General features: G+C 40.6%; 1 gene segment (V, D, J or C); it reads left to right on the top strand.

Moving 5' to 3' along the window:
- Window positions 1-9,825: 9,825 nt before the first annotated feature.
- On the top strand, window positions 9,826-11,579 carry LOC309489996 (immunoglobulin lambda constant 7-like). The segment is given in 2 exons: window positions 9,826-9,919; window positions 11,263-11,579.
- The last annotated feature ends 519 nt before the right edge of the window (window positions 11,580-12,098 follow it).

Genomic DNA, 12,098 nt, shown 5'->3' with positions numbered 1-12,098 from the left:
CAGTTACGCTAAATCCGCAAATGTTCTGGCTGTGGGCGTTGATAATTGATGCATAGGCACTGACGTTAGCCAATCATAACAGTGGGTGTTAACACTGAACTCTTAAAGGGGAAACACACCCAAAACAGACTGTTTGAATCAGAGGATGAGAAACAGGTTGGGAAAAGGTCATAAATCAATACATTTTAAAAGTTTTTTGTTAAAAAAAACTATAGTAATACTATAATTGCACCTAGGGGACCATAATAATAAAATAAAAAAAAACCATGTCATGACCCCTTTAAGTTAGCACTCTTTAACATCCGCTCACTTAAAAATAAATCACTTCTAGTCAACGACTTAATAACCACAAACAATCTGGATTTTATGCTTCTGAATGAAACCTGGCTAGAAGACAGCTGCAGTGCAACAATCCTCAATGAAACAGCCCCTCCTAACTTTACTTTTATGAGTGTCTGCAGAGCTGTTAAGAGAGGTGGGGGTCTAGCTGCTCTTTTTAAAGATATCTATCAATGTAAGCAAATATCATTTGGGAATTACTTGTCTTTCGAATATCTGGGTATTGTGTTGAAAGGTGTTCCACGCATTTTACTTATCATTATTTACAGGCCTCCAAAACACTCTCCAGCCTTTGCTGAGGACTTTACAGAACTGTTATCAACAATTACCTCAGAGTTTGATTGTTTTGCCATTGCTGGAGATTTTAACATCCACATAGATAGTGCAGAGAACAATATGGCAAAATAAATCAAAAGTGTTGACTCAACATGTACATGGACCCACACACAATCGTGGACACACTCTAGATTTACTTATCAGTAAGGGTCTAAACATTTCACCGATTGTTATTAAGGATGTAGCACTGTCTGATCATTTCTGTATTTTCTTTGATATATTGATCTCTCCTGCCACTGAAGCTAGATCTGTGTCTGTCAAGAAGAGATGCTTAAATGAGAACACTAGTGTACTATTTATGAAGGCTATATCCTTAACACCAAGCATATCTGTAGACTCTGTTGATTTTCTCCTTGATTCTTTTAACTCAAAAGTTAAAAGTGTAATTGATGATATTGCTCCTGTTAAAGTCAGGAAGAAGAGTGGAAGACAAAAAGCACCTTGAAGAAACTCAACAGCAGTGCAAAATATGAAAAGACAATTGCCAGCGGGCCGCCCACCCCTCACTTGCGTGCCGCCCCTGAGGGGCCGACCGTGGACACGAAGGGAAAGGCGGACACAGAATTCAAAATAAATATGCTCTTTATTATATAATAAAACCAATCTTAAGTCTCTTCAGCATTCTCTTCTTTTGGGGAGCAGGTTCTTCACTGGACTCAGACAGAGAGTGGAGGATACGTATATCTCACAGCACTAGCAGGTTCTTCACTGGACTCGGAGAGTGGAGGAAACGTATAACTCACAGCATTAGCAGGCCCTTCCAGCATTAGCAAGCTCTTCCAGCATTAACAGGCTCTTCCAGCATTAGCAGGCTCTTCACTAGCCTCAGGCAGAGAGTGGAGGATACGTGTAACTCACAGCATTAGCAGGCTCTTCACTAGCCTCAGACAGAGAGTGGAGGATACGTGTAACTCACAGCATTAGCAGGCTCTTCACTAGACTCGGGCAGAGAGATGAATGAACATAATTCACAGCTTCCGCGTTCTCTTCTTCAGCGTTCTCTTCGTGTATCTCAGCACCTTCAGACAGAGAGAGGAATGAACATAATTCAGAACTTCCGCGTTCTCTTCTTCAGCGTTCTCTTCTTCAGCGTTCTCTTCGCGTATCTCAGCACCTTCAGACAGAGAGAGGAATGAATATAATTCACAGCTTCCGCGTTCTCTTCTTCAGCGTTCTCTTCGCGTATCTCAGCACCTTCAGACAGAGAGAGGAATGAACATAATTCACAGCTTCCGCATTCTCTTCTTCAGCGAGCTCTTCGCGTATCTCAACACCTTCAGACAGAGAGAGGAATTAACAGAATTCACAGCTTCACCGTTCTCTTCTTCAGCGTTCTCTTCACGTTTCTCAGCACCTTCAGACAGAGAGAGGAATGAACATAATTCACAGCTTCCGCGTTCTCTTCTTCAGCGTTCTCTTCGCGTATCTCAGCACCTTCGGACAGAGAGAGGAATGAACATAATTAACAGCTTCCGCGTTCTCTTCTTCAGCGTTCTCTTCGCGTATCTCAGCACCTTCAGACAGAGAGAGGAATGAACATAATTCAGAGCTTCCGCGTTCTCTTCTTCAGCGTTCTCTTCGCGTATCTCAACACCTTCTGACAGAGAGAGGAATGAACATAATTAACAGCTTCCGCGTTCTCTTCTTCAGCGTTCTCTTCGCGTATCTCAGCACCTTCAGACAGAGAGAGGAATGAACATAATTCAGAGCTTCCGCGTTCTCTTCTTCAGCGTTCTCTTCGCGTATCTCAGCACCTTCGGACAGAGAGAGGAATGAACATAATTAACAGCTTCCGCGTTCTCTTCTTCAGCGTTCTCTTCGCGTATCTCAACACCTTCAGACAGAGAGAGGAATGAACATAATTCACAGCTTCCGCGTTCTCTTCTTCAGCGTTCTCTTCGCGTATCTCAACACCTTCAGACAGAGAGAGGAATGAACATAATTCACAGCTTCCGCGTTCTCTTCTTCAGCGTTCTCTTCGCGTATCTCAGCACCTTCAGACAGAGAGAGGAATGAACATAATTCACAGCTTCCACGTTCTCTTCTTCAGCGTTCTCTTCGTGTATCTCAGCACCTTCAGACAGAGAGAGGAATGAACATAATTCACAGCTTCCGCGTTCTCCTCTTCAGCGTTCTCTTCGTGTATCTCAGCACCTTCAGACAGAGAGAGGAATGAACATAATTCACAGCTTCCGCGTTCTCTTCTTCAGCGAGCTCTTCGCGTATCTCAGCACCTTCAGACAGAGAGAGGAATGAACATAATTCACAGCTTCCGCGTTCTCTTCTTCAGCGAGCTCTTCGCGTATCTCAGCACCTTCAGACAGAGAGAGGAATGAACATAATTCACAGCTTCCGCGTTCTCTTCTTCAGCGTTCTCTTCGCGTGTCTCAGCACCTTCAGACAGAGAGAGGAATGAACATAATTCACAGCTTCCGCGTTCTCTTCTTCAGCGTTCTCTTCTTCAGCGTTCTCTTCGCGTGTCTCAGCACCTTCAGACAGAGAGAGGAATGAACATAATTCACAGCTTCACCGTTCTCTTCTTCAGCGTTCTCTTCGTGTATCTTCGCACCTTCAGACAGAGAGAGGAATGAACATAATTCACAGCTTCACCGTTCTCTTCTTCAGCGTTCTCTTCGTGTATCTCAGCACCTTCAGACAGAGAGAGGAATGAACATAATTCACAGCTTCCACGTTCTCTTCTTCAGCGTTCTCTTCGTGTATCTCAGCACCTTCAGACAGAGAGAGGAATGAACATAATTCACAGCTTCACCGTTCTCTTCTTCAGCGTTCTCTTCGTGTATCTCAGCACCTTCAGACAGAGAGAGGAATGAACATAATTCACAGCTTCCGCGTTCTCTTCTTCAGCGTTCTCTTCGTGTATCTCAGCACCTTCAGACAGAGAGAGGAATGAACATAATTCACAGCTTCCGCGTTCTCTTCTTCAACGTTCTCGTCGCGTGTCTCAGCACCTTCAAACAGAGAGAGGAATGAACATAATTCACAGCTTCCGCGTTCTCTTCTTCAGCAAGCTCTTCGCGTATCTCAGCACCTTCAGACAGAGAGAGGAATGAACAATTCACAGCTTCCGCGTTCTCTTCTTCAGCGTTCTCTTCGCGTGTCTCAGCACCTTCAGACAGAGAGAGGAATGAACATAATTCACAGCTTCACCGTTCTCTTCTTCAGCGTTCCATTCGCGTATCTCAGCACCTTCAGACAGAGAGAGGAATGAACATAATTCACAGCTTCACCGTTCTCTTCTTCAGCGTTCTCTTCGCGTGTCTCAGCACCTTCAGACAGAGAGAGGAATGAACATAATTCACAGCTTCCGCGTTCTCTTCTTCAGCGTTCTCTTCGCGTATCTCAGCACCTTCAGACAGAGAGAGGAATGAACATAATTCACAGCTTCCGCGTTCTCTTCTTCAGTGTTCTCTTCGCGCATCTCAGCACCTTCAGGCAGAGAGAGGAATGAACATAATTCACAGCTTCCGCATTCTCTTCTTCAGCGAGCTCTTCGCGTATCTCAGCACCTTCAGACAGAGAGAGGAATGAACATAATTCACAGCTTCCGCGTTCTCTTCTTCAGTGTTCTCTTCGTGTATCTCAGCACCTTCAGGCAGAGAGAGGAATGAACATAATTCACAGCTTCCGCGTTCTCTTCTTCAGCGTTCTCTTCGCGTGTCTCAGCACCTTCAGACAGAGAGAGGAATGAACATAATTCACAGCTTCACCGTTCTCTTCTTCAACATTCTCTTCGCGTATCTCAGCACTTTCAGACAGGGAAGAGGTTAATGGCATTTCACCAATGCAGCAGGTTCAGGCAGAGAAGAGGTTAATGGTATTTCACCAATGCAGCAGATTCAGGCAGAGAAGAGGTTAATGGTATCTCACCAATGCAGCAGGTTCAGGCAGAGAGGAGGTTAAAGTGGTGTTTCACCAATACCGCGGATTCAGGCAGAGAAGAGGTTAATGAACAGCTGTGACTGCGAGTGAACAGCAGAAACAATTCCCACACTCGCATATCCACCACACACTGCAAGGTTCCACTCGTGCTCATTTCCACAATAAAACTGCAATTCAACAGACTCACGGTGCAACCAAGGCTTCCGCCCACAATCCAGCCGAAGTTTTCTCTGTCTCTCTCTTTCTCTCTCTCTCGCAGCCTCCCTCCGCATCAGCGGCCGCGGCCGCTCACGTGCTGCGCACCTCACATCTCCTCTGCCCTCCCTCCTGTCTCCGCACATCAGCAACACCACCAGAGAGCGACTTCTCTTGGGGGCGACCCACCCAACTGTCTCTTCACTTTCCTTTTTATGTGCTTCATTTGCCTACACAGCCCCATCACAGATCCCAGCGTAATCCCCCGCACCTGATGTTGATCTGTCATTAACCGCTGTTGCTATGGTGACAGATGCAGCTGAAACCGGCCCGGTGTTACAGTGGCACAGTCCCGGGTGGAACACAACTTCAGCGGGACTTAGTTCCGCTTCAACTTTGTCACCTTGTGACACAATGCAGAAAAGCAGAGCGCATGTGGCGGAAGGCAAAACTTGTAGTCCATTATAACATCTACAAAGACAGCCTTCATGCTTTCAATATGGAACCAGGCAAAGCTAGACAGACTTTCTTCTCAAATATTATAAACAGTAATTTAAACAACACACGCACTCTTTTTGCTACTGTAGAGAGACTGACAAACCCCCCAAGCCAGATTCCCAGTGAAATGCTCTCAGACAGCAAGTGCAGTGAGTTTGCTTCTTTCTTCTCTGAGAAAATCAATAATATCAGAAAGGTGATCAGCACATCCTTGAGTTGCACTGGGGTCAGACAGATCAAACCACCTGAGAAAGTAGTTACTATGTCTGACTTCAAAGAAATTGATGGCAAAATTTTGGAAGAAACCATACAGCACCTTAAAACATCAACCTGCGCTCTTGACACACTTCCCACATCATTTTTCAAAAGTGTGTTAAACAGTTTAGAAGCAGATTTTCCCTGAAAACTGCAGTTGTCAAGCCCCTCCTGAAAAAGAGCAATCTGGATAAGACCATATTAAGCAACTATAGACCGATCTCAAATCTTCCTTTCATAGGCAAGATCATTGAAAAAGTTGTCTTCAATCAGCTGAACAAATTCTTATGCTCGAATGGATACTTTGACCATTTTCAATCTGGTTTCCGACCGCACCACAGCACAGAGACAGCGCTCATAAAGATAATAAACGATATTCGCTTAAATACTGATTCAGGCAAATTATCAGTGCTGGTACTACTCGACCTCAGTGCTGCATTTGACACTGTCGATCATAACATACTTCTTGACAGGCTGGAAAACTGGGTGGGGCTTTCTGGGATAGTCCTAAAATGGTTCAGGTCATACTTAGATGGGAGAGGTTATTATGTGAGTATAGGAGATCATAAGTCTGAGTGGACATCCATGACATGCGGAGTCCCTCAAGGCTCAATTCTTGCGCCACTCCTGTTCAACCTGTATATGCTGCCAATGAGCCAAATAATGAGAAAGAACCAAATCTCTTACCACAGCTATGCAGACGACACACAGCTCTACTTAGCCCTATCGCCTAACGATTATAGCCCCATTGACTCCCTGTGCCAATGCATTGATGAAGTCAACAGTTGGATGTGTCAAAACTTTCTTCAGTTAAACAAAGACAAAACTGAAGTCATTGCGTTTGGAAACAAAGATGAAGTTCTCAAGGTGAACGCATACCTTCACTCTAGGGGTCAAACAACTAAACATCAAGTCAGGAATCTTGGTGTGACACTAGAGTCAGACCTTAGTTTCAGTAGTCATGTCAAAGCAATAACTATATACTATCATCTAAAAAATATTGCAAGAATTAGATGCTTTGTTTCCAGACAAGACTTAGAGAAACTTGTGTATGCTTTCATCACCATCAGGATTACAGGATTATTGTAATGGACTCCTCACTGGCCTTCCCAAAAAGACCATAAGACAGTTGCAGCTCATACAGAACGCTGCCACCAGGATTCTGAGCAGAACCAGAAAATATGAACATATCACACCAGTCCTCAAGTCTTTACACTGGCTCCCAGTTAGATTTAGGATTGATTTTAAAGTATTATTACTGGTATATAAATCATTCAATGGCCTAGGACCTCAATACATTGCAGATATGCTCACTGAATATAAACCCAACAGATCACTCAGATCATTAGGATCATATCAGCTAGAAATATCAAGGGTTCACTCTAAGCATGGTGAGTCTGCTTTTAGCTATTATGCCAGCCGCAGCTGGAACCAGCTTCCAGAAGAGATCAGATGTGCTCCTACAGTCACATTCACATCCAGACTCAAAACACTTCTGTTTAACTATGCATTTACTGAATGAGCACTGTGCCACTGTTCGTCCCACTGTACTGTACTGTGTTTTATTATTTTTTATTTTTCTAAACTGTTTTAATTATTCTTATTTCTTTTTATTATTTTAATTTCTTCTATGTAAAGCACTTTGAATTGCCATTGTGTATGAAATGTGCTATATAAATAAACTTGCCTTGCCTTGCCTTGCCTTACAGACTTTTATTTAACAGCATGGATACTCCAAGGTGTTGACTGCAGTGGTTAGGCCTTTAGCGTTGATACAGGATGAATAACTTCTCACTGTGACAGTCTGTAATGTATTTTAGCAAAGAGTGTTTGTATGGATTGTCCCTAATTAAGCTAGAGCTATTGGTGCATTCAAGTCATGTCATAAAGATCGTATTTACAAGTTGAACGCACATGAACGCCAACACAATGATGAGAATATGAGTAGGAAGCTCAGGATTTTCTTTAAGCCCAATCTTGAAGAGTTAGGGGTGTGTCAGTGAGAAACATTGAGGAATACCACTATACTTAGGTATTCAGCAGTGACAATGAAGTAAGCTAATGCCTGCACAAAATATGATAGCATTATAAAATAACAATATAATATGTGATGATAAAGTTTACAGTGGCTTCATTAATTTAAAACATTAAAAAAATTGTAAAACCTCATGAATACAAACTTCCTAGGAGGACTTAAACGCTCCATATGTTCCATCGTGAACCCTGTTGGCCTGCTGTCTGACCAGCAAGCTCAATTTAACAATAATTGTGTAGTTTGATTGCTAAATGTTACATTTAAAATGTTCTAGTTTTGTTAACACGTCACATTACAAGAACGTTTTATAAAAAACTCTCATCATCTCAGGCCTCAGTGATATCCTCAAAACATTTTACGAACGTTGATCTGATAATGTTCCTCCTCTGTTATTATGGAACATTGTGCCAATGTTTTACTGAGAACATTATATAATCTGTTATCTCAACAACATCCTCAAAACATCCTCAAAATGTTGTAGATTGTAGAGCTTCATTTTGACCTGAAAATATGATGTTTGGGAACTGGGTGAGACGTTGTGGATTTGTGTTCACAGTTTTGAGAATATGAGGCAGAGTTTCAAGAAATGTATTTAAGCAATCGAGAAAAACTGTAATAACATTAGTAAATAAGGAAGGGCACAACTCAATGTAGTTTTTATGACTGTTCATTAGTTACTTCTTGGTTATTTTTCTTGAACCTTAATTAGTAGATAATTAATAGTAGTTATTCAGGAGATATGACAGAATTAATTAGTTATTGATTAACTAACTTAACACTTGACACTTAACACAATCATAAAATTATATTACATACAGATTAACACATCTTCCTTAGTAGTTAACAGTAGTGAAGAAGTAGTAAATGAAGAATTACCCATTAGTTCTTCAGTAATTCCTTATTAGTTATGAAGTAAGAAACAGTATTCTGAAGTGTTACCACATTTTCTACACATTTTAGTCCAGTTTAGTAAGGGATATTAGACTGTATGTTCCATGTTTACTTACATCATAATAATTAATTCATATAATATTGAATAAAGTCTGTGAAAGGTTTGATATTGTGTAGTTTGTGATCCTCCATCAGCAGCTGCAGTTTCTCTCAGCTGTATCAGTGCAGTCACTGTGACGTCTGACTGACAGAGGTTTTTGTACGACTCTTTATCACTGTGTGAACACTCCACCACTGTGATAACTCTGACAGTAATAATCTCCTGTATCTTCAGTCTGGACTCCACTGATGGTCAGAGTAAAATCAGTTCTGGATCCACTGCCACTGAATCTAGATGGAGTTCCAGTAATAAGGTATGTTGCACAATATATGAGGAGTTTAGGAGCTTCTCCAGGTTTCTGTAAGTACCAGGCCATACAAGTATATGAACCTGGACAGTTATCACGCACTGCTGTGTTTGTTTTGCAGCTTATAGAGACTGATTCACCAGTCTGAACCGTTTTTACAGAAGGAGTCTGAGTCACAGTCACCTGTCCACTGAAACCTAATAGAAATAGTGAGAGTTAGAAAAGCAGCATGACTGTGTAACATTCACTGTTGATGATATTATAATATTCAATTTAATATTTTCTTGAAACATTTACCTTCAATACACAGACAGAGAGTCCAGATGAAGATGTTGATTGTGTTCATTGCTGTAGTTTAGTCTTGTGTGATGATGAAGATTGTGTTCTGCTCTCAGTCATGAAGTGTTAAACTCACAGCACTATAAACACTCTCAGAGCACTGAAGCATGTGCTGACAATGCAAAGAAGTGGGCAGGATTTACAACAGCTTGTGCTGATAACAAACTCATAAACTCTAGAAGATTTTACTTTCAGAATAATGTTATTGAACCATTTAGTTATTAATTGCACATATTTATTCATTGTGAAATATTTTTGTTTATGTTTGTCAGGCTGATAAGACACTAGGTTTTGTCTGGAGAATCATGAATGTAGATCATTTTAAACATATGTCATACGCAGCAGTTTCTCTGAGTTCAGTTCTGTGCTACACCTTTACAAGCATGTTAACAATGACAAATCAAGAACTAAATAAATCAGTTTTACTATATTTAGAGTAATAAAGTTGAATCAATGTTGACATGTTGCTCTCTGGGAAATATTTTCATGATGTCTATTTTTCCCACATTTTCCACATGCATGAAGTTCATCAGGACTCATAATCAGGTCATTATATATTAAACAATGTGCATCTGAAATGTTCAGAATTATTGATTCATTTATGTGAAGCTGCAGGTTTTTCTGTGAATCATGATGATTGATCTGCATATGAAGAACAGAAGCATCATTATGAGAAACTCCACAACATCATCCATGATCAAAGAGGTCAAAGGTCACCTCAGAGGTCACAGCTCATCAAATATATTTCTTTAAACAGTGTTATATCAGAAAGCATTTAGTCAAATCTGAATGAGTGAGTGTTGAGAAGAGCTGAGGATCTTCTAATATCAGTGTGTTGAAGTGTTGTTTCTCTCTCTCTGCTGGAGTGTGTGTTCACTCGAGTGGAATAGAGGTTTTTGTACGAGCGTTTCATTAGATTGTATCACTGTGGTACACATTCGGTGGAGGAACTAAACTGGTGATCGGTAAGTCTGTCTATTTAATCACCTAATAAAAAAATACAATTTAGATTTCAGAAAGTGTTTTACAGTGGAAACAAGAACAACATTTATTATTAATAATGATTATTAGATATTGTGGTGAAACTTTAATTGAAGCCTTTATGTATAATGCATTATAAAGGTATCAATAGCGTATGTTATAATGTCATATATGTTTTCATAAATAACTGTAACCAAAGTTAAAATGTCTTATAATATTTACAAATTCCTTGTTACATCTAGAATTGGTTGTTTGTCATGAGTTTTAGTGTATTATAATTTTTTGGAGGTGTAACAATGAATAGATAATATTATAATGTGTTAAAACCTTGGTTACAATTATTGATGAGATCATACATGCATTATAATGTGTAAAACATATATAATATATAATTAATGCATTAAAAATACTTTTTATAATGCAATATGTATAAAGGCTTTAAATAAAGTGTTACTGATATTGTTGTATAATTATTTTATCTAAAACAATGATATTATTATAAGAATAACATTATTACTTTCAACAAAAAAGGAATTCTAAACATATTTCCACACTGTGTCTCACTATGAGTTTATTCAGTTTATTACAGGTTTGTTTTCCTTCATTTATTTCTACACTGAGTTCATATTTAGTTCATCTTTTATTGTAGAAATCATACATGGAAAAAAGAGATTTGACATCAGAATGTAAATGTTGCTGCTTTCTGTAGTTCAGTCAATGATACTGAATCTCTTTTGCTCATGTTGTGCTTATAATTCAGTGTTTTGTTCATTCTGTGTGATTCATTTGTGTTTTAACTCTGTTTGAAATTGAGTTACATTTTCAGTTCAGGTGAATATCTCAAAATGTAAGATATTAATGTTCAGAGTGAATAATTGCTGGAATTAAAGCAGTCAGATCGGCCTGATAATAGATAATATGTGTTATAACTGCTGTTACACTTATTGATTAGATCATACATGCATTTTAATGTATATAGCAGTGCATAATTAATGCATTAAAAATACTTTTATAATGCAATATGTATGAAAGCTTTAAACAAAGTGTGTTGTGTGTGTGTGAATGTGTTGTGTTTGTCTCCTGCAGCTGGTCCCACAGTGAAGCCCTCAGTGTCTCTGCTGCCGCCCTCTTCTCTGCAGATCTCTGGAGACTCAGCCGCACTGCTCTGCCTGCTCAGCTCTTACTCTCCACAGGGGGCGCTGGTGAGCTGGACACTGGACGGGTCAGAGGTCACCGAGGGGGTTCTGACCAGCGCAGAGAGCCAGCAGGACGGCCGCTACAGCCGCAGTAGCGTCCTGACCCTCAGCAAAGCACGCTGGGAAGCGGGAGAGCTGTACGTCTGCAGAGTAACACATGATGGAGCTCCTCATGAGGTCTCGTTCCACAAGAGCTCTGAGTGCTGATGTTTCTCTCCTGAAGATGAGCCGTATCTGAGTGTCCTGTGTCAGGCAGGATTCACATGAGTCTAGTGCTGCAGCTGGAGTGATTTACAACTCAATACTGAAAGAGAGTGTGTGTGTGTGTGTGTGTGTGTGTGTGTGTGTGTGTGTGTGTGTGTGTGTGTGTGTGTGTGTGTGTGTGTGTGTGTGTGTGTGTGTGTGTGTGTGTGTGTGTGTGTGATCTTTCAATCTGCTGTTTTGCTGCAACATTCAATAAAGCTTCTCAACAAGTTCACTTTGTGTCTGACAACATCATTCAACTAACAGATGAAGATGCAGGTGCTTTTCAGAAGGTTGATGTAGCAGTAAATGTCAAATAAAGCTCTTGGGGTTTGAACATGGTCTCTGGAGACAGAGCTGCTCTATTCTGAGAGGATCACAATCACTCCACCCTGACAATGCAAATGGGGTTTCAGTCTCACTCTCTGATTGGTTACATGATCTGGACTGGAACACTTTCACTTCTGCTTTAGTGAAGCAGCG

Source organism: Leuciscus leuciscus (assembly GCF_965113295.1).
Source record: "Leuciscus leuciscus genome assembly, chromosome: 25".
Classification (NCBI taxonomy): Eukaryota; Metazoa; Chordata; class Actinopteri; order Cypriniformes; family Leuciscidae; genus Leuciscus; species Leuciscus leuciscus.
This window is presented reverse-complemented; position numbering and strand designations above follow the sequence as displayed.